This window comes from Paroedura picta, chromosome 13 (genome assembly GCF_049243985.1).
Source record: "Paroedura picta isolate Pp20150507F chromosome 13, Ppicta_v3.0, whole genome shotgun sequence".
Taxonomy (NCBI): Eukaryota; Metazoa; Chordata; class Lepidosauria; order Squamata; family Gekkonidae; genus Paroedura; species Paroedura picta.
The window spans coordinates 19,905,233-19,925,802 of NC_135381.1; the positions used below are offsets into that span (position 1 = coordinate 19,905,233).

Genomic DNA, 20,570 nt, shown 5'->3' on the forward strand with positions numbered 1-20,570 from the left:
GATGTGCATGTGTGTGCAGTCTCCCTGTTGCCCCACTTAGTTTAAACATACAGGTTCTCACTGCATTGCGGATTTGTTGGCTTCATCCTTTCCTGAAAGTGCAAACACAAGTCAATCAGTTCATTCAGAAGGATCACAGACATGCTGCCTCTCAGTTAACTTAGCAATTTCTTTATTCCCAAATCAGGGTGGCAATTACAACTGAATATTCACACACAAATCAGCTAATTAAGCAGGCAAACAAGTAATTATGTTAATTTGTGTATGTGAATAATATCAACAGAACCCCAGCCATCTACAATAAACCATGCTCAGAAGAAGTAATTGGCATGCTTCACCTTCATTGTCACTCCACATGAGATGAGACAAATGAATCTGGGGGTTCCTGGCAGAGGAAGAAAATGCAGAGTGTATTTGGAAAGTCTCACCAGGACAAGAATGTCACTTGGTGCATTAAATGATTCCCTACGAGATACCTCTGGAAGTGCTGATACCACCATTGCCCTTTTGGGTCACTTGTGCATGTTTGTGTGCTTGTATTTTGTAGTGTGGCTACAGGTTTGATATACAGGCATGTGTAGTTACAGTCCTCCTGGGATGCTATAAACAGAGACTTCTGTTTATGAGGGTGGAAATCAAGCCATAAATACATGGAGGTGTCATCACTGCTACAAGGAAACATCATAAACACGATATGTTAAGAACCTTGTTTGTTTCCTTCAAAACAAGGAGTCCTACAAAACTGAACAGGCACAAATTCACCAGGGGAATCTTTCTCTTCAAGAGAAACCAGTAAGACAGTTGATTGTTCCTTCCTAAAGAACATTTATTTGGGGCACCCCCCTAACTCTTGCTCCTGGGTTCCATTCTTGACTTGATGTTGAGCTCACCATTGATTGAACCCTATTTCTCAAGGGTGGGCTGGGAGGAAAAATGACCCTGGAAAAGCCCCACTAAAAGACAGAGGGAAGGGAAAAAAGCCAGTCAACCTGCCTGCTTGGGCCAGCTGGGCATCTTCTTTCCATTGGAGTCAGGGCAGATGATCAACTCACCGGAAAAAGGCCCTGTTGTGTTGCCATTATGACAATTCCACCTCTGCCTTTCCTCCTGCAGTGTTTGACTAGTCTAAAAGTTCCTTGGAAGATGTTGCTCAGCCTGCTGCATTTGTTCCTTTGGGGACCCCAGCAACAGCAGAGGAGTGGAATTAGATTGGGAAAACAGTCACTAGAGGTGGCAACCCCTGGGGGGTGGGTGGGACCTGGGGATCCCCAGGTTTTATGGTTCATCTCCAGGTGGCAGAGATCAGTTCCCCTGGAGAGAATGAAAGTCCCTCCCTGCCTCAGATCCTGCCCATTCCTGGCTCCAATCCCAAAGTCTCCAGGTGTTTCCCAATCCAGAACTGGCAACTGTAGAAGCAACAAAAGTGGGGAAGCACTACTGCCACAGTTCTGATCAAACTAGGAGACAGTTGCGCCTGTTTTTAAAAAGCAAGAAATGTGCTTGTGGATCTTCTGCATCATATCTAATTTATTCTTGCATATGCAGTTTACATCCCCATTCTCACCCAAAACTTGCTGGAAAATGTGACCCAGTGCATCTCATAAAACCTCACAGGGGTTTTATGAGCTTAAAACAAGAGAAAGGAGAACCCCTATCAATGTCCAGTCAAATTCTCAATAAACAGACTCTCTGGTGAATTCTCTTTATTAATTAATAAAGAATGAAATTAAACAGGTGCATGACATTTTTTGCTGAAACTAAAGTCTACGCAAGTTTGTTTACTTGTACGACCACAATAAAGCCCATCCACCACATCTCCTTTGGCATGCAAAACCCAGTTCCCCTACTACAAGCCTGTAAAAGCAACGACACTCCCCAGGACATACCAAAATTGCGGTCCCAGGAGTCCAAGGTCAGAGAGATAACCAGGAGGCTCAAAATGGAAACTTACAGCACATTCCCCTGCAGGCATCAGAAAGGAAAGGCTCGGCCTCAGGGTAATCACAGACATAAAACCTGGCAAGCAAACAGAAGCAATACATATAGACCAAAGCATCAGCAGAGATTAATGCATCATAAAGCATAACAAGAGATTAATACATCATCATGAATATAGATGAGCCCCAATACAGACAACATGTCAAGAACATGTGAAGTAGAGAACGGGATCTTGACAACCAGGTACCCCACCCTAAGGAAGGGCAGGATTTAAAGCTTGCAGGCCTGGGCCTTTTTTTTTCTGAGCAGATCTAGGATTGTTTTGCAGGATTTTTATAAGAAGTTGAGTATAAACAGCTCTGCAAAGCTTTTTGCTATGTCTAGCTTTTGCTAATGTGAAATTGGGAGGACTGGAGAGAATAAGACAGTGGTGCAGCCCCTCTTCGGCGGGCGGCAGTAAACGTTGCCTTTGGGAACTATTTTTAAGATTTGTGTGGGTGATCTGAGAAGCTGCTAAGCAAAGATCTGCAGTGACGGGAAATTATATTTACTTTGGTAAAATCCAGACTGTTGGAACGGATGCAAAAAGACAAATAATTCTGATGACAGCAGTGGCTCGTTTTCCGGGGAGCACCTTGCAAGAGGTTTCTTTTTGTTTATGCTGCAGTTGTAAATATTGGCTTGTTTTGCCAGCTTTGCTTGTGTGTGAGTGTGTGTGTGCATGGTTATTTTTTTTACTGTTGCTTTTTGGAACTGAAAGAAGTGGGAATGGCCTACAAACCAGAAAGGATGATGCAACACCCAAAATCCAAAGCTTTCCTCAATGGTGGGTAGGAAGATTGAGTCAGGAAAAAGGCAAAAAATGCTAATCAGTTGGGTGTGTACTGCTTTACGGACTGCACATCAAGGGACTCTATGCCATCTTTAACAATGTTGTTGTTGTTGTTATGTGCGAAGTCGTGTCCGACCCATTGCGACCCCATGGACAATGATCCTCCAGGCCTTCCTGTCCTCTACCATTCCCAACAATGTAGGGTTCCCTTTTTCATTAAGCCTTTTGTACCAGGGAGACCTGGGTTCAAATTCCCTCTTCCCCTGTAAAGCCACAAACCTTGGGCTAGTCATTCTTTTGCAACCTCACCTGCCACACAGGGTTACTGTGAGGTAAATAAAACTACTGAAAACCTTTACATAGGATGGCCTCACAACTAGCTGGTGAAGCAGGAAGCTGCTATTCCATTTTTCAGACTGGGCATGAAGGAGGAGGGACAGTGAATGAGAGAAAGATGTTTTGTTAAATTAGCTTCTGATTGTGGTGCCCTCTAAATTATTGCATGGTGCAACAGTGAGGGATTACATGACTAACCCTCCAGGCCTCCTCCAAAAGCTCTCCACATTTTGAAAGCTAGCACATCATGATGAATTCCTAGTCTCTTTCCCCATGATGCTTTTTACATGCAGGAAATGTTGTTTTGAATACGGGAGAATTCAGGCATGGAATTCCTTGATGTGCAGTCTTAAGTGGTGCTGTCCAAAGCCTTTGCATCTTTCCTGATTTGCCATAATCACATTTTAAACCATTCTTATATATATATAACTACAGCAGATCTTATCTTTTGCCTTGAATAACCTGCAGCGTGTTAATTTGGGTCTTGTTCAAAGAGCAGAATTAATGTAAATTTTGTAAAACAAAGATCTAGGTTAATATGTTGCAGGTTAGGAAATGCAAGAGATGGGATCTGCTGTGGTTAATAAATTAAACTGGAACTGGTCTCCTATGCTAAAAGTACTCTAAACTGGTTATGTTTTCTTTCCTCAACAACATTTGTATCTTTGAAGTTATGCCAGAAATTAGCAATTTGTTCTTGTTCCCATCTCCGGTGTTTTTAGTTCTGACCTTATGTTCTAAAATGAGAGATCAAACCCCCATGGACAATGCACCCTCTGATATGAATCCACCTTACTTAACCCCAATGTATATTTGCTTACTTGGTGGGACAAAGCACCCTGCACATGCTTAGGGACACCATCTTTTATTTAATCTCTTCTGTGTCTGAGCCCTGACATTGAAAATGCTTCTGTAACTGAGTCCTAGATAATTCTGCCCTTTAAATGATGGAAAGTATTACTGTAGGCTCACCAGTTTCTCTGGTCCTTTATAAAGCAGCATAAATTAAAATTGCAGCCCCCCCCCCCAAAAAGAAAAGAACAATCACATGTCAGACAGAGGCAGGAAACAGTGGGGCCAGGAAAAGAACAAAACAGGCAAATTATTACCTGCTCCAGGTACAACTTCTCCAGTGTGTATTTCTCTCTCTCTCCTTCTCCTTCTCCTTCTCCTTCTCCTTCTCCTTCTCCGTTTCTCATTCCATTTTCCCCTGTCTGACTTGAAATACAGAGGCATTACTTTATAGATAGATAGATTATTTATTTACGATCATTGACCAGCATCTGTCATTTCCTTATATAATCTCTTTTCCTTCAGTTTCTTTGTCTTAGCAGGAATGAAATTGGAAAAACTCTTCATCCTAATGTGACTCTGTTGGGAGAGAGCTCTCATTCAGCCTTAGAGGCAGAGGGCATAATCCTGATCCACCTGTAAGCAATATCCGTTAGATGGGCCTGTCAGCCCTCCCACCCCACCCCGGAATATTAGAAATTTGCACAAAGCATCTCCCATCTGTTCCTCTTTGGAGCTTTTCATTTTCTTTTGAACTCTGCTAACAGGTCATTCTTCCTACTGCATATTTTTAAGTAATAGCGATTTCCTGCATCACAAACATTTCTTTCCATATGTGCTAAAAAAAATACTATGGAGATGGAATGAATCTCGGTATTTAACGTGCATGTCTGAGTGCTCTGAACATAAATAATTACTGAATCAGTGCAGCCAAAATGCAATCTGCTGGTTGACACAAATGCGCCTGGTTGGGCTAGATAACACGCAGCCTGATATAAAAACGCCAGTTCAGGTTTTTCTGCCCTGAATCCTGGGGGAAATGTGTATGCCTGTGTTAAAATGGATAGGAAATAATGGCCTTTATTTGGATCAAGAAGAAGTGGGGAGAATTGGGACAAATCAAGGACCACAGCATTTTGGTTGCTTTGCAAAGGGCCAGCATGTCACAACACTAATGATAGCTTCTGTGTTTTTAAAAGAAAAGTTTCAGTTACCTGGTAAATCAGAGGAGTCTTGTGTCATGCCGGTCAACATTTCCTGAAGTGGGGAGGCTGACAAGGCTCGGATCTTTTGGTGGGGACCTGTGCTGCTGACTAAACTGCTGACCTCTCTAGCAGTCCACCAGTTACCCACTCCCAGATGTACATGGTCAGACAGGGAAGGGTGGGTGAGCCCTGGGAGAACTGGAAAAGGAATGCACAGATAGGTAAAGGACAGATAGCAAGACGGAGTGGGGGGCCAGACTGACTCTCCCCGTGGAAACATTTGCCAGGGGTCTACAACTCCCTTGCAAAAGCCAAAAGTGACAACCCAAAGCCCAAGTTTAAGGCTAATTCAGACAGCATCCAATCTCCCTCCTCCAGTGCAGATGTATTTTCTTCCACTGTGGTTTCCAGAGGTCTTATTTTTTTCACTGAGGGGTATTTTTCCCCGTTGCAGAAAAATAGGATGCATTTGACAAGTTTGCTGTAAAGGAGTGTTGACTTGTTTCAAACTGAGAAAATGACTAGGATCTTGCCCTAAACTGTACTTTCTTGTGAATGGAAAATGGAGGAAAACAATAATTGAACCCAGCAGGCAGGAGAGCCAGGGCCATGTTGTGGCCCTTTCCCTCTTTTGGATCCAGGGCATTGAACTGAATGGTAAACTCTGCCCACAGTTGATTTGCTGCCTTACTAGGGTTACATCAGACAAGGAAAACTGTGTATTGGTGCAAATAAAGCCTGGATAATTTCTCAATCTTGTTTTTACTTTAAATTTTTATCTTATATGTTGCTATGTTAAACTTCATAGCACGGATGATAAAAACAATAAAAAGCAATCCAGGTAAAGCAAAACAATATAGGAAAATAATCTAGGTGAAGAAAAACGAGACAGACAGACCAGCCATGCCATTTTGGACCTCAAGAGTCCTCCCTCCTTCGGTTTTCAAAGTGGCAAGCTTGCTGCCTACAAAACCGAGGAAGATCGCTTCAGATCCAAAATGGCATGGCTGGTCTGTCTGTCTTGCTTTTCTTCTTCTGGATTATTTTCCTTTATCATCCATGCTATGAACTATAATGTGGCCTTTGGCTCACAGGTTTTGACTAGACTGCCTTGTACCCGTGAGCCAAAAGCCACATATATATTATTTAAATCCTGCCAAGAAGAATTGATCCTATTGAAGGACTTCATTAGCAAACATTAAGTTGAAAAACAACCACTGATGAAAACTCACTTGAAAATGGTTATAATCTGGAGGCCGTTTTGGTTGTTCAATTAAAAGAAGAGATTAGACATGTTTAGTTGCATTCATTGTGAAATTGTTTATTGTAGCCTAGGATAGGTTCTTTTTTTCTGTTGTTGTACTCATTTTGAACCATCCTTTTTTCCGTGATGAACTATAATGTGGCAACATATAAGAAGATAAGAATTTCAACCAAAAACAAGGTTCGGTAATGATCTATTCAGACTTTATTCGCACAATTACGTGGTTTTCCTTGTCTGATGTGCTCCTATTACAGTGTACTCTCTGTTTTTGAATGCTTTAGAGTTGCTGAGGTTAGGAAACTCCTGGGGATCTGCAGATAGACCTGGGGGAAGGACAGGGTTTGAGGAGGGAAGGGACCTCCATGAGCTTTAGTGCCATAGAGCCAACTGTTGAAAGCAGCCATTTTCTCCAAGGAAACTGATCTCTGGAGTTTGGAGATCAGTTACAATTCCAGGAGACCTACAGGTCTCCTTTGGAAATTAGCAACCCTAAGCTTTACCTAAGGCAGGGCTAGTCAAACTGCGGCCCTCCAGATGTCCATGGTCTACAATTCCCAGGAGCTCCTGCCAGCGAATGCTGGCAGGGGCTCCTGGGAATTGTAGTCATGGACATCTGGAGGGCCGCAGTTTGACTACCCCTGACCTAAGGTAAGGTAATCAAGCCCTCGCCATTCTTTGGGGAAAAATAGAGAAGGGGGATGATTGACAGGCTGCACTAGAAACAGTGCTAAAAACATTTTACATTATTTTATTTCTTCTGTCAGGTTAGATTCCTATCCCACAAGAGAGAAGGGCTTCATGCATCACTAGTGGAAGGTTGAGGTTTCTGTCCATGTGTCATTAGGCCTAACAGGCTAATGGTGTGTGCAGCTACTCCAGCATTTGCCCATTAAGACTGGAGTAAATCCACCATAGGATTGGACTGGTAGGGCTGGAAGAGGATAGGCCATACAAACTTGGCAGCCTCTTTTCCATAGCAGGCAAGTTTCCTGGCCCCTATCAAGGCTTCCAGGGCCTAGTCTGCATACAAAGGATAATGCACTTTCAGTGTGCTTTGGCAGCTGGATTTTCCAGTGCAGAACAGGAAAATCTACTTCTAAAGTGCATTGAAAGTCCATTACCTATTGTGTGCAGACTAGGCCCAGGTCAGGGTTTCTGGGAGGCCTGAGTAGCTGGAAGCCTCTCCCATTCCTTTGCCCTGCCTGCTGCACAACTGTAGCCAGAGCCTGTAACCATGGGCCACCTCAGGAGAAATACCCTAGGAAGAGAGACAGACCATTAACTGGGCGGGAAAGAAGTTTACTGATGCAGAAGGAATCTCATCTTTAAAGAAAATAGTCCCCCTAGCTTGGGATCAAGCAGTGTTTTAATAGCATCTGGCAAAAATAAAACTGCTGTCTGGGAGGAATGGTCTTTATCAGATGGTGGCCATAGATATGAATAGAAAGTCTTCAGGGATAAAAAATAATTTAAAAATGTCAGCCCATCTTGCTTGCAAAGGAATAAACTGGTTTATAAGTAGGGTTTTTTCCATTTATAAAAAGAGAACTTTTCTCTCTTCCCTCTCTTCCAAGAACAACGATAAAGACATTTCAACACAAAGCCTAGGATCTGGGCTTTGGGAAGCTACATTCTCAAATACTGAGCTCTGTAACAAGCACTCTCTGAATATCTGTCCCTAGCACCGTTTTTTGTTTTTGGTTTTTTTCTGTTTTGGTGGGAGACTATGACCGTTTACGCACTGGATGTTTCATGCCAGGCTGCAGGCTGGAGTTTTAGTCTTGGCAGGTTGTCCCCACCTCTTCCTGCACCCACATGGGGGAGCATTTGGCCTGGTGCGTCTCATCCGCCCCCGATTTGAGCTCCTGCACAGGAGCTGGGGCAGTGAAGTTTGCAGTGCGTTAACCGTCAATGAGAAACAAGCACCTTCCCCATTGTCCAACCAAACAGATAGGGTTGCAGCTCTGGGCTGGGGGAATCTGGAGACTTGGGAAGTAGAGCCTGAAAAGTTCAGATTTGTGGAGGGGAGGGTCCACCTTCCAAAGCAGCCATTTTCTCCAGGGGAATTGATTTTGATAATTGTAATAGCGAGAGACAGCCAGTTATCACCTGGAGACCGATAACATCTATAAGGCTGTTTCCCCCTAAGGCTGAATTTCTCAGCATGGATTTTAAAGAGCTACTTTAGAATTTCTTGGCTTCAGAAAAAAGCAGCCTGGCTCTTAAGCCCATGAAAAACTCTATATGGAAAGTGCATTTGGGAGCCAGGATTAAGAACGGGGTGCTTGTTTCTGGAATTCCTAGATTCCTGTAACGATTCCATGATTTTTTTTCTCATTTCTTCCCCCTGACACCCATGTCTTCAGACCAATAAGAAAGCCATTGCCATGTCGGAAGGGAAGGTTAGATGCTGAAAAATGGGCCCAATACTGTGACAGCCTGATGAGAATGTTCTGCCCAGAGAGATGGCAGTCACTCTGTGTCTCTGCTCGGATTTATAGAGTATGTATTTTGGGCTTTAAAAGTAATTGGTTTTAATGATGCATTTTTATTTAACTTTGATTTATTTCTCTTATTGCATTTTCAAATGTCACTGGAGTTCAAATGAATGCAGTTGAACACTCCAGATTGCTTTATGGCACTCCTATAAATAGAAACTCTGAACTTCATTGGGTTTATATTGATCCCCCCCCTGCTCATGAAAACTGCATTAAACATTTACATTTGGGGAAAGACAAACCCATCTCTACTTTTTAATTCAAAAGTACAGCACTGCTCCCCCCTTCTAATTAGTTCTAGCTCTCCAATGTGACCTTAAAAGCCAAGAGCAGATTCTGACACCTCCTGCATATGCAGTGGTATTTTGTTCTTACAGGATGACCTTTTCATATAAAGACAATAAAGCAGAAAGTAAGAGTTCCATTTTTTTTAAAAATAGCATTCCCCCCCCCTTGAATTATATGGATCATTTATTTGTCTTGTCCTTGTGCAAGCACCAGGGGAACAATTGTAGCTGGACTAATTTCAGTGACTTCTGAACTCTCTGGATATCAATGACTTTATGAACCTGAGAGGTGAGGATATTTTGAGTTCATTATACTCATATATTTCTAACGCTCCATTAAACCCTACATTTATTCTTGCTCATTACCCCACTTCATAAATGTTCCAATGCAGATGGAAACATGACTTCATGCGTGCATGTGTATCACAGGTAACGGCCCAAAGGTTTGTGAACATGTGTGCGTGTGTGTGCCCGTGCAAGTTCGGGGTTCATGACTTCCCACCGACCCATGATGACCCATAAATTCAACGAACTTCAATTTTCCAGGTTTGTGCCCACCTCTAATATTGACCACGGCAGTTTCGTCTGACCAAATAATTTTTTGTCCTACAAGCCTCTGGTACAGTTTTAAAAGATTATGTATAACCATGTAATAACTTATCCTGTAATTTGTTTCTTTTAAACATTTATGAGCCTGTCTATCTCCAGATAAATGTGACCCAAGGTACATATCCACTTTCCTATATATTTCTTGGAATGGATTTCATACTGAGGAGTTTGTCTTCTGTGCTACATGTTTCCAGTTGAGTGCCCATCAGCACAACAAAAATGGCATAGAGACAAATCTTAAATACCCCATGAATATTCACACTGCCCTTCACTATTATACCTTCATCTATGGATAAGAGCAGGGGTAGTCAAACTGCGGCCCTCCAGAAGTCCATGGACTACAATTCCCAGAAGCCCCTGCCAGCAAATGCTGGCAGGGGCTTCTGGGAATTGTAGTCCATGGACATCTGGAGGGCCGCAGTTTGACTACCCCTGGATAAGAGAAACAGCAGTGGCAAAAGTGGTCAGCATTGACAGGTTTGTGGATGATTTGTTTTGCAGTTGGTTAGTGGATTGTGCTGCATCAGTAGAAACGGTATAAATGAAACATGCCAAGACCCCAAACAAAATCTAAGAGGGTAAGAACCAGTGTGGCATTATGGTTAGAGAGTCAGACTAGGATCTGGGAGCCCTGGGTTCATGCCATGGAAGTTTGCTGGCTGACACTGAGCCAGTTATACTCTCTCAGCCGAACCTCCCTCACAGGGCTGTTGTGAAGAGAAAATTAAAGAGAGGAGAATGATGTATGCCATTTTAGGTCTCCACTGGGAAGTAATGCAGGGTAAATAAGTCTAGAATGCTTCAGTGTGTTTTTTCAATCTAACAGAATGCCTTCTTTGCATCTAAGAATAACTAATTGCTTTAACGTTTCAAGGGAGATTTATCTTCTTAATTATATGCTCCAGTCACCTTACATTAAGAGACTTTAGAACACGTAAATTGAGTTTAATCTAAATCAAACATGCAGGATTTTTTTTCCTTCAGTCTAGATATAGCTCACCATGTCCTAAAAAAAAACAAAAACCGAATAAATAAATATACAGCCTGTATAGGATCCCAGCAACTCATAAGCCTTAATCGTTTTTGATACTATTATAACTTTTGTTTCCTGTCATGGTTTACATAAGACTTTCCTAATTATTTGATTCATAGACAAAAGATTTACTCATTTATCAATGAATACTGTCTAATAGTTGACAGGAAGACACAGGATTGATTTTTGTGTAAATTCTAAATTGTGGAAGGTGCTATCATGCCTTGTGAAAAGGTGCTTGCTGGTGGTGTTGCATGCCCAACTGGCCCACTGGGAAGTAGACACAGATGTTGAGCTGACGGGGCTAGTGTGAGCACCTTGAGTCTTTAAAAGCATCAGAGGCTTGTGATCTCTTCTGGACTTCAGCTCTGATAACAAGCAATCTGAAAAATCCAATAACATCCCGAGGAGAGGGAAACTTTCTTGCTGGAAATGCCCCAGATCTCTCCCAGCAAGAAGAGAACCCCACTGGATCAGGGACCAGAGAGAGACAATGACCAGCTGCACAGTAGACGGTGAGTAGACAAGACTTAAAGGATAAAGAAGAAGAAGTAGGTTTCAGCCTGGTGGCTCTTAACAAAAGATGCTGGATGTGGGCAACATCACGCAGAGTGGCTGGAATGTAATGCCTACATTTGACTGGCATTATGCTACATTTAACAGGTGCGGAAATCCCCTCAAAGTCATGATTTCTTTACAGTAAAAATTAATTTAGGAGGTCTAATTCCCCCTTCTGCATAGTCCATACAACAGGGATCAATTCCTGCTGCCCGCCCCCAGAGCTGCTAGTTAAAAATATTTTTAAAAGCAAAATAATGCAATGAGCCCCTCAGTGGTTCAATTGATACTTCAAATTCAATGATAACCATGTTAATCACTCAGATCAAAAGAACACTTTCCTAACAAAGTTTAATCAGTGGGTTGAGTCAGAGGCAGCGTTTGTCTAATTGATAACAATTGAGTTACTGTACTCACAATGCCTTTTGGAGAGCAAATTTTCCACTGCTGGATCAGAGAGGATTGTTTCATTCTGTAATCCTGCTCCAAGGACAGTTACCAAGGATGTCCTTAACTGTTATCCTCTGTTAGGGTGATTATTGCATCCTTATCACAAATGAGCAGGCGCCTCCTCTCCAATGGTGCATCAGGAAACTCGGTCCCACCACCTCTGAGTACATGAAAACAACGGACCCTTCATCAGCCACAGTGGCTTCAGCAAGATGTGGATCCATTCCATGAGAGGCTGCTGTTTTCAAACACACCAGTCCTACAGCATTTCCAGCTACCATCCATAGCTGTGAAACTGCCTAGTGTAGTTTTATAAGCTACACATTTCCTCTCTGTTGGTGCATCAAGAATATGGGTTCCTCATAGATCTGGAAGCCAGTTAGCCATACTTAGGTGCTCCAAAGAGATGGGCTGGAGGCATTTTGTTTGTTAACCATCCCTTACGACACATCCAATCTCAGTGTTGCTGGCTTCTGAATAGGCTAATGGTATCCATTATTAATATAAAACAAATGTGTGATTTCACAGCTTCCTTAGTAAATCACTGAGAAGGAGCAGATTCTTTCAGCTTGAAACAAATGATGTGGACATTCTTTCTGAAACCCAATTTCTACACTGAAGACACAATAAAGACAATTTTATTATAGAGCCTAACAGCTGGTTCTGATGTTTCCCTCCTGATCTCCTTACTATTACAATGCGGCAATAAAGGTTATGGATCAAACTACTTTGTGAAGAGAAGATGTTTTAGCAATCAGGTTGCTTCCAGACATAAACAAAGGCATGTGCTCTATTTTGAGATAGTTAATTCCTCGCAGTTAGGGAACACTTTGGTGTGCTTTTCTAAGAGGTAAACTAACACACATCATAGCAGAGGGTCCTGGAGTGTTTGCTTTCCTTTTTTATTGCTTCATTCCTTTGACATTGGTTCCCCCCTCCCCATTCCAAGAGAACACTGTACAAATGCAAGTGCTCATTGTGTCTTGCTAGCAGATTTGTTTTCATGATATGCCATGAATCATCCTCAGCAGGTATTCAGCGAAAATTCTTAGGGTTCATATCCTGATTCCTCCCCCCGTGCACCTGCTCCCCCCCAGTTAAACAAATGATGACTCAGATCATTAAAGCTTCCTCATCAGACCAACTACCTGTTTCTAGTCTTGTGCAAAACAATCATGCCGAGTTGGGATTTGGCCTGTGGTTTAGGTGTGCTGGCGTCTTGTTGCAGCAGCTAGAAAATTCTGAGCTATTCCAAAGAAGAAATCCTCTTGACTGTTAGTAATAATTGCCCCTCTGTGTGTATCGCATTGCAATGCAATGCAGCTACATCTGTTGTGACTGCCTTCCATGGGTGAGATCAGGGATTCCCAGCCAGGGGTCCATGGCCTTTCCCCTCCTGTCTTAATGGACTTGGTCACAAGCTAGGGAACTGGCTGCCTTTGCCCAGAGGGCTTGGTGGGTAGGCCATGGGTGTAATAATCAAAGGGGGAGAGTTAGTTGTGGCATGGTATGGGGAGGGAGTCTGGGCTGTTTTCTCAGCTCCTGCCCTTCTTTCTGTCCTACATGAGGCAGAGCCACCATAGTAGTAGTAAAGGCAGGTGAAGAGAACAAGAGGAGGGCAAAGGATTGTTATGTCACATCCGGGGATGTGACAGGGAGGCATGGCCAGCTGACATCACTTCAGCAGGTCCTCAGAGCCTGAAAATTTACTTCAGACGGCTCCTCAATGGTCAAAAGGTTGAAAAAGGCTGAGTTAGATAAAGATTTGGGGTAACAAGAAACCAATCATTGCATTGTCAGAAGTGGGTGCCAACCACTCTCTTGGCTTGTTGCTAGGGCACTACCCAGAGCCACTCCTGAATCGGCCAGGCTCTTGTTTAATGCCAAGCTGCACAGGCCTATCTTGTTTTCTCATTAGCGGTGAATGTTGAAAGTTCTTCAACAGCTCAGTGCCAAGATAGATCTGAAGGACCCCCAAAACAAGCTAAATTAGAGGTATTCAGCTAATTAAAGGGAAATGTTTTCAGCTCTTCAAAAAAGTGTTATGATAATAATGGCTGGATGACTTAATCTGGTGAGCAGAAGTGTGAAGTGTTCGCCAACCTTTGTGAAAGAGCATTATTAATGCAGCTGAAAACACTGGTTCTGGAACATCCAGTCTCCTGTGGCTGAGGAGAGGGAGTCTGAAGAAGGCTGGGATGGGTTGGCCCTTGAATTTACCTGTGAGTTTCCACTGGGTTGCTGTTCTGGAAGGCTGTTCTGGCTAGGAACTAGCTGAGCTTCACGGGCACTGTCACAGTGGTCCCTTGGTTTATATCTGGCTAGTATAGACTGGCTAGTGTGATCTCCTGGAGGATAAGCAGCCTGGTATTAGGCAGGCTGAGACCCAGCCCTACTATGTGAAACCCCAGGACAAACTGCTCACCAGCACTGAAGACTTGCTGGAGGAGCAGCATGCGTGGCCCCAGGCCAAGACTCTGGCAAGCCTTGAATGGCAGCATCAACTAAGGAGATCTCTCTTGATAGCTGTCAGAATATTGGCACACCTGTCAGCTCACTGTCAAGGTAGATGGGAACCAGCTGTACCTCCATCCTCTGATGAGGGGTAGGTACAACTGCAAGCACTCTTGCTGAGGGCTGTTCCACTCTGCTCTGTGTATTCCAGGAGGACCATGTGGGTGCAATGCATGCATTCCCTGCCTGTCTTCCCAGACAACTCCTTGTTCTGGTTTGTTACGGCAAAGTTCTGCTTGACTGACTCCTGGTTCCTGCCTTCAGCCTGACTCTTGACTACGCTCCCAGCTCCAGACTTTTTGCTTTTGGTTTCTGACTACACTCCTGGCTGTAGACCTACAGCTTGGTTTCTGATTACATCCCTGGCTTCTGACCATGGTTTGGCTTTGACTGTTTCTCTGGCTCTTGACCCCAGCTCAGCTTGACTCTGCTCCCTACCCCACTTGCTGTGTGAACTGTCTCTCAGGCTCATGACCTCACAGACTGGACTCTGGTCTCTAGCTCTTGTACCTCCCTCCTCCCACTTCAGCACAACAACCTGGCCAAGTAGATGCAGCCTGGCATGGCAGCGCTGTTAATATCAGCAGCCATTTTGTGGTTGAACACCCTGTGTCAGAATTCCAAAAGGCTAAAAAAATGTGCCTGGCCTGCTCTGAGCCCGCCACTGAAGCCGGCGCCTCGGGGGGGGGGGGGAGGGGGCCAGGCAGAAGAGGCTTGAGTTCCATGCTCAGAGCATGCCTAGTGTGTCCTGGATGCTCTGGGCCTTCTCTGAGCCCGCTGCTGGAGCTGGCGCCTCATGGGAGAGGGGGCTGGCCGGGAGAGGAGTTCCTTTCTCTGCAATGAAGCCAGGATCCTAGGGCGGGAGGCGGGAGCCGGGCGGGGGAGAGGGCTTCACGGCAGAGAGTGGGGCGGGAGAGACAGGGGGGGGGGGCTGCAAGGAGGTCTGCTAGCGCCCGCTGTATTTTGGGTACAGCGGGCTTAAGTTCTAGTGTTAAATACATCAAATAAGAGCATTGTACTGATAATAGTGAGACTAAATGGCAATCATAAAAGCTATCAAAATAAATCCATCAGTCCAGCATCAGTACATCTTTGCATCTGCAAAGCATAAATGTAAAGGAGAAAAGAAGCTGCATAGGTTTGACCATACTACCTTCTGTCTCCTTTTCCTACGTGTTCTTACCACACACTCTCAAGCTGGCTCACATGGTAGCAACTGACTGGCAGATTGTGATGGTTTACACTTTTTAATGGCTTAGAAGTGCTGTGTAAACTGATAAAGGACTGTAAAAGGTTAATTCTTTGCAGAGCCAGAGAACCTTGAGAGTTCAAAGAGTTCTGATTGGCTACAATCAGTGGAGAAGAGAAAGCCTACTGAACTAGATGCTGAAAAACATTCAGTCTAATTTCAACCTTAAGTGAGAAGAATCAAGTACTGATTCTATTAGAATTCAGCCCTGACTGAGAGCAGTTTAAGACAGACAGGAGAACTGTGGGAAGTTGGCAAGGATGAGTGGATAGTTAGATGGAAACTTCCAATCAGGCCAATGAAGGGAGACAGATCTTCTAGAAAGAGAAGGAATTTCCCTACCCTGTCAAGCAGAGAGTTAGTTCTCTAGAGATTCCTTGATCTGGTATGGTTAGAAACTGCCTGTAGAAAACATAAAAGTCAGTTAAAAATGCAACATGAGTTCTAGTGTTTCAAGAGAAAGGGTTTGAGCACTGGAAAAAGTATACCAGCCTTCTGGAAATCAAGAACCAGAGAATTCTAAGTGTGCTGGAGTGCTTGGAAAACACTGCACCAAAAGCCACTCAGCAGAAAGGTTTTAAGTGAATAGCTTAATAAACTCTCATCAGCCTGAAATATGAGAACTAAAGTCTATATATGTACTGGTTTTATCGCAGAGTTATCTATATTGAGTTACTTCAGGATTTTTACCTCTGATTTCACCTGAACTTTCTGCTCCATGTTACATAAAATATTTTGTTAATTTGGAATATAAAAACGTCTTGAGTATCATTACAGCTGTATTAGTTAAAGAGGGTACCCATTCTTTCATTCAGGTTCCTGGGTTGAATAAACAGCCAAAATATTATAGTGTGACAGGATAGGCCAGTGAGAGCCTCAGGAAATGAGAAAATAGGTAAGTAAGGTGGGCTCAGTTACACAAGAGAAAGAAAAATGGAGGGAAAATCTTGCCTTTGGGGGTGGGAAGTAGATGGAGGGTGTAATACAGAAGTATAAATAAATTTAGGGAGATTTCTGCTTGTTGTGCATCCATCCATCGGACTTATATCCCACCACTTTTCCAGGACATGTGGTGGTTTACATATAAAACAGTTAACCCCCCACTAAAAACTCAATAAAACTAATCAACCCCTTAAAAGCCTAACACAAGACAGTGGCATAGTCCCCCATCCTCCCTGATCTTCAGCCAATCACCACAGGTTGGGGGTTCATCTGATGGTACAACATTGGCTGGAGGATGCCCAAGTTGTTCTTGACTCTGGCCTCAACCAAAGACTTATAAGCGGTTGAATTCATTGCCTGCTCGTGAGGTCCTTTTGTAATTCCTCGCAATCTGATTTAGACTTAAAGGCAAAGCACCATTTTGATAACCTGCAGCTGCAGAAAGCTTCGAAAGTCCTCAAAAGAAATGGCTAGCTCTTCATGGCACAAGTTCTTCAATGATGAAATCTCCTGGTCTTTCCCTTGAAAGATGTTTTTCTTCCCCAGGTTACTGCAGCTATGTGCCATGATGGATGGAATGAGACACCACTGAATAAAAATCACCAAGGAACAGCACAACAACCTTAGAACTTCTTCAGTTTGGGCCTCAGGACAGTTTAATTTCTCAATAAATCTTATGGAGTGGTCGACTACACAATCTTTCTTCTTTCTTGTCTTTTGCAGAAGAGTGCAAAAATTGAGGCCTCGCTTATAACTGATGAGCTCAATCAGCTGACTTTCTATAGTCTAGCATCTAGTAAGAAGAGAGGGTGTCACTGCTTGAATGTAAGATTGACTGAGTTCATTTTATTTTCCTCTGGTGTTCTGACCTCTCCCTTGTTTGTAAGGTTTTGAGAGCATTTGATAATGCTTATTAAAAACAAGGAGCATGAGGCACAACTTAAATACTAGTTTAGAACCCATTCTAATACTAGAATTAGAACTCATTTGGTCAGAAACTCTCATCTATTTATTTATTATTTATTATATTTGCAAACTTAAATGGACTCTGGGGAATGGTAGAGGACAGGAAGGCCTGGTGGATCATTGTCCATGGGGTCACGATGGATCAAACACGACTTCGCACCTAACAACACCAACAAAATTATATTTATTATATTTATATACTGCCTTTCCCTGAAGCTCAGTGTAGTTTATATAAAACAGGGAACAATACAGATGACTCAGTAGCTGTAAACAATAACAATACAGTGATAACAGACAGAACAATATAATAGAACAGTAGAACAGTGGTGAAAACATTAAAACAACTACAGCATATTGATGGCCTCGTGGGTTGGAGATTCTGCTGGAGTTTCTGCCATAAAAATTGCTAATCTGTGTGACTGTGGGACACTTTGGGTTGCTTTGTTTTCTGTACAACAGACTAACTTGATAACACCTTAAGAATTTACTAGATAGTATGTGTCTTCAGATGTTTTCTCTCAAAACAGCAACTGTAGAACTTGAGATTTATATTTACAGCCTACCTAGTCCTGCATGAACATTTCTGTCAGATAAAGTTGGTGTCAGAGAGCCCCCACCTTTGGAAAACCGGAGACAAGACCTTTCAATCATGCTACCGGGGCTACGGAATGTCCTCCTCTCAGTGATTCACCTGACATTCTGTCTGTTACATTTAATGTGCCAATTGAGAAGAGTTCTTAAAATTTTCCATAGGCACATAGTTAGCTACTTTGCGATGATTTACCCTGAATTTAGTGCTTTGAAAGTTATATATATTAAGTTTGTCAACTGTAATGTTGCCCTTGTTGTGGTTTATAAAGGACTTGTTTGTGTGCTGCATTCTTTCTATAGCATTTTTTCTCTTACTCTGTTGCTTATACATTTATTGGTTTCAGTTATTTCAGGATATGTTTTTTAGGTTTCCAATTTATTCTTGCTGTTCATGAGGCATTTCGATCAATTTTGGAGAATGTAGCTGGTATGTTCTCCAAACAAATACAATAAATGCAGTTCTGTTTTATCGTTCTTCATTGAAAGAAATATGATTCAACCTCTAGAATTGATCCACTCCATCCCTTTGATATTTCCCCACCATTTGCTTCAGGAAAATAAAAACCCCGTCACTGAATCTGAGCTCTTCTTGGGCCTTCTAGTTTGTTCTCCCTTAGAGAATCCCAAACTCCCTTGAGGTTATTCCATAACCCTATGTCATTTATTTCCCAAGTACCCCCTCAGATACTTTGGAGTTCTGATACACTGTTAGCAGCCAGACCCTTCCTTTCTTTGAGGGGAATTTGCCTGTAAACACCTTTCATTAGCATCTTGCTAGTAGATTGCTCTGCAATTGCATCTTGGCACTGGAAATTGACAAATGTGTATTAGTTTCGCCATAGGCTGACCAGGAAAGTCTGTACTCACACTGAAAAGTGTACTCTCCAGCCAGATGCCATGCTTTCTAGGAGATGCCTTGATTCCTCAGATGATATCACTGTCAGTCTGCAGGAGTCCTCAGCTGATAGTTATCCCTAGAGGCAATACTTATTTGCAGGTCAATGGTGTAGCTAAGAATGTACTAATCTTATCATCCCTTTAAGTGCTCCTTTCTCCCTGTCTCACCCATGGAACCCCACTAGCCAAGATTAATTTACATACCACACCTGCACCCATTTCCCATCCTCCAGCTTAGTGTAGCATTTTAAGAGTGGTGGCTTCTAATCTGCTGAGCCAGGTTTGATTCCCTGCTCCCCTACATGCAGCCAGTTGGGTGACCATGGGCTCATCACAGCACTGATAAAGCTGTTCTGACCTAGCAGTAATATTAGGGCTCTCTCAGCCTCACCTACCTCAAAGGGTGTCTGTTGTGGTGAGAGGAAAGAGAAGGTGATTGTAAGCTGCTTTGATACTCCTGGTAGAGAAAAGTGGCATATAAAACCAACTCTTTTTTTCCCTTCTAATCCAGGGTTTCCAAGTTACTATTTGCATCTTTGCCTAATTTGGTCAGGGTAACTAGTCTTTGTCCTTTGCCTGGGAAACTCATCAAGGGTCCACCCACAGCAATCACCAGTATTAACTCTATCCTAGGAAACCACCAGGACCTTGCCCTGTGCCCTTATTTTTTTTCTCTTGCATGTGTGTTTAGTTTAAATTGTGTGAAAGTGTGTTAGTTTCATTTTCAATTTGTTTTCAATAAACTCATTCCATATATATTTTAAACTGGTCTATGTGAGAGTTTTCGGGGGGAAGGACCCTGGCAAACACAGCTGGAGACTCCTGCTGTTACCCCTCTCACAAGCTAGATTCCCCAACACAGTCTAATTTAGGTTACAACATAGGCTGTCTCCATGCATTACTATTGTGAGTCTTTCTAGGTACGTAAGCCTGCAAGGAGGAGATGTCACTTTTGCTCCTGCCAAGTGCGTGTGACTGATAACAACACTATACGTTTGAGGCTCAAAGTTGTCAACCAAGATTTCCTAAAGACAATGATACTTGATTGCCTCTGTAGATTCTTCAAGATAATAATTGTTCTTCAAGATAATAATTGTGATGCTCTTTTTATGCTTTTGCACCATGCAGCTGTGGATCTCTGTGGGTGATGGTTGCTCCATTGCCATTGCAAAAAAAAAAAATAGTGTCCTCATTTGATATAGAGATACTGTATATTAGACTTTGCAGTAATTCAGTGGTAGCAAGACTACGGCCATAACTGTAACATATTGATGTGGACCTCTTTTGACTCCATCTTGACCACAGTGCGTTCACACATAACTTTTAAAGTTCTGGGATACCGCTAAGCTTTAGGGAATTTTAAAAGATTTGGTTCCCCTTTGATATTTTTCGCAGGAAATGCAGTCCAGCAGTTTCACATCTCTAACAATAGCAAAAAACAAAGTTTTTTCCCCTTATTTGCTGCAGTTAGTTCCTCCTTTAAGGTACAATGGAAAGCCATTATGCTGAGGTCTTTTAAAAAGAAAATGTCCTATCAAGTTTTCCCTCATAGTGAAGTCTCCCCATAATTCTTCCATGGTTGCTCATTCTGATTCGTCCCCACATGTTA

The 20,570-nt window shown here is 42.8% G+C and overlaps 1 long non-coding RNA gene across 1 annotated transcript; it reads right to left on the bottom strand.

Moving 5' to 3' along the window:
* Window positions 1-243: 243 nt before the first annotated feature.
* On the bottom strand, window positions 244-11,854 carry LOC143822576 (uncharacterized). The gene is made up of 5 exons (XR_013226190.1): window positions 11,770-11,854; window positions 5,113-5,301; window positions 4,216-4,324; window positions 1,887-2,016; window positions 244-385 (listed from the first exon to the last, which is right to left on the bottom strand). It is a non-coding gene; the product is annotated as an uncharacterized LOC143822576 (long non-coding RNA).
* Between the last annotated feature and the right edge of the window lie 8,716 nt (window positions 11,855-20,570).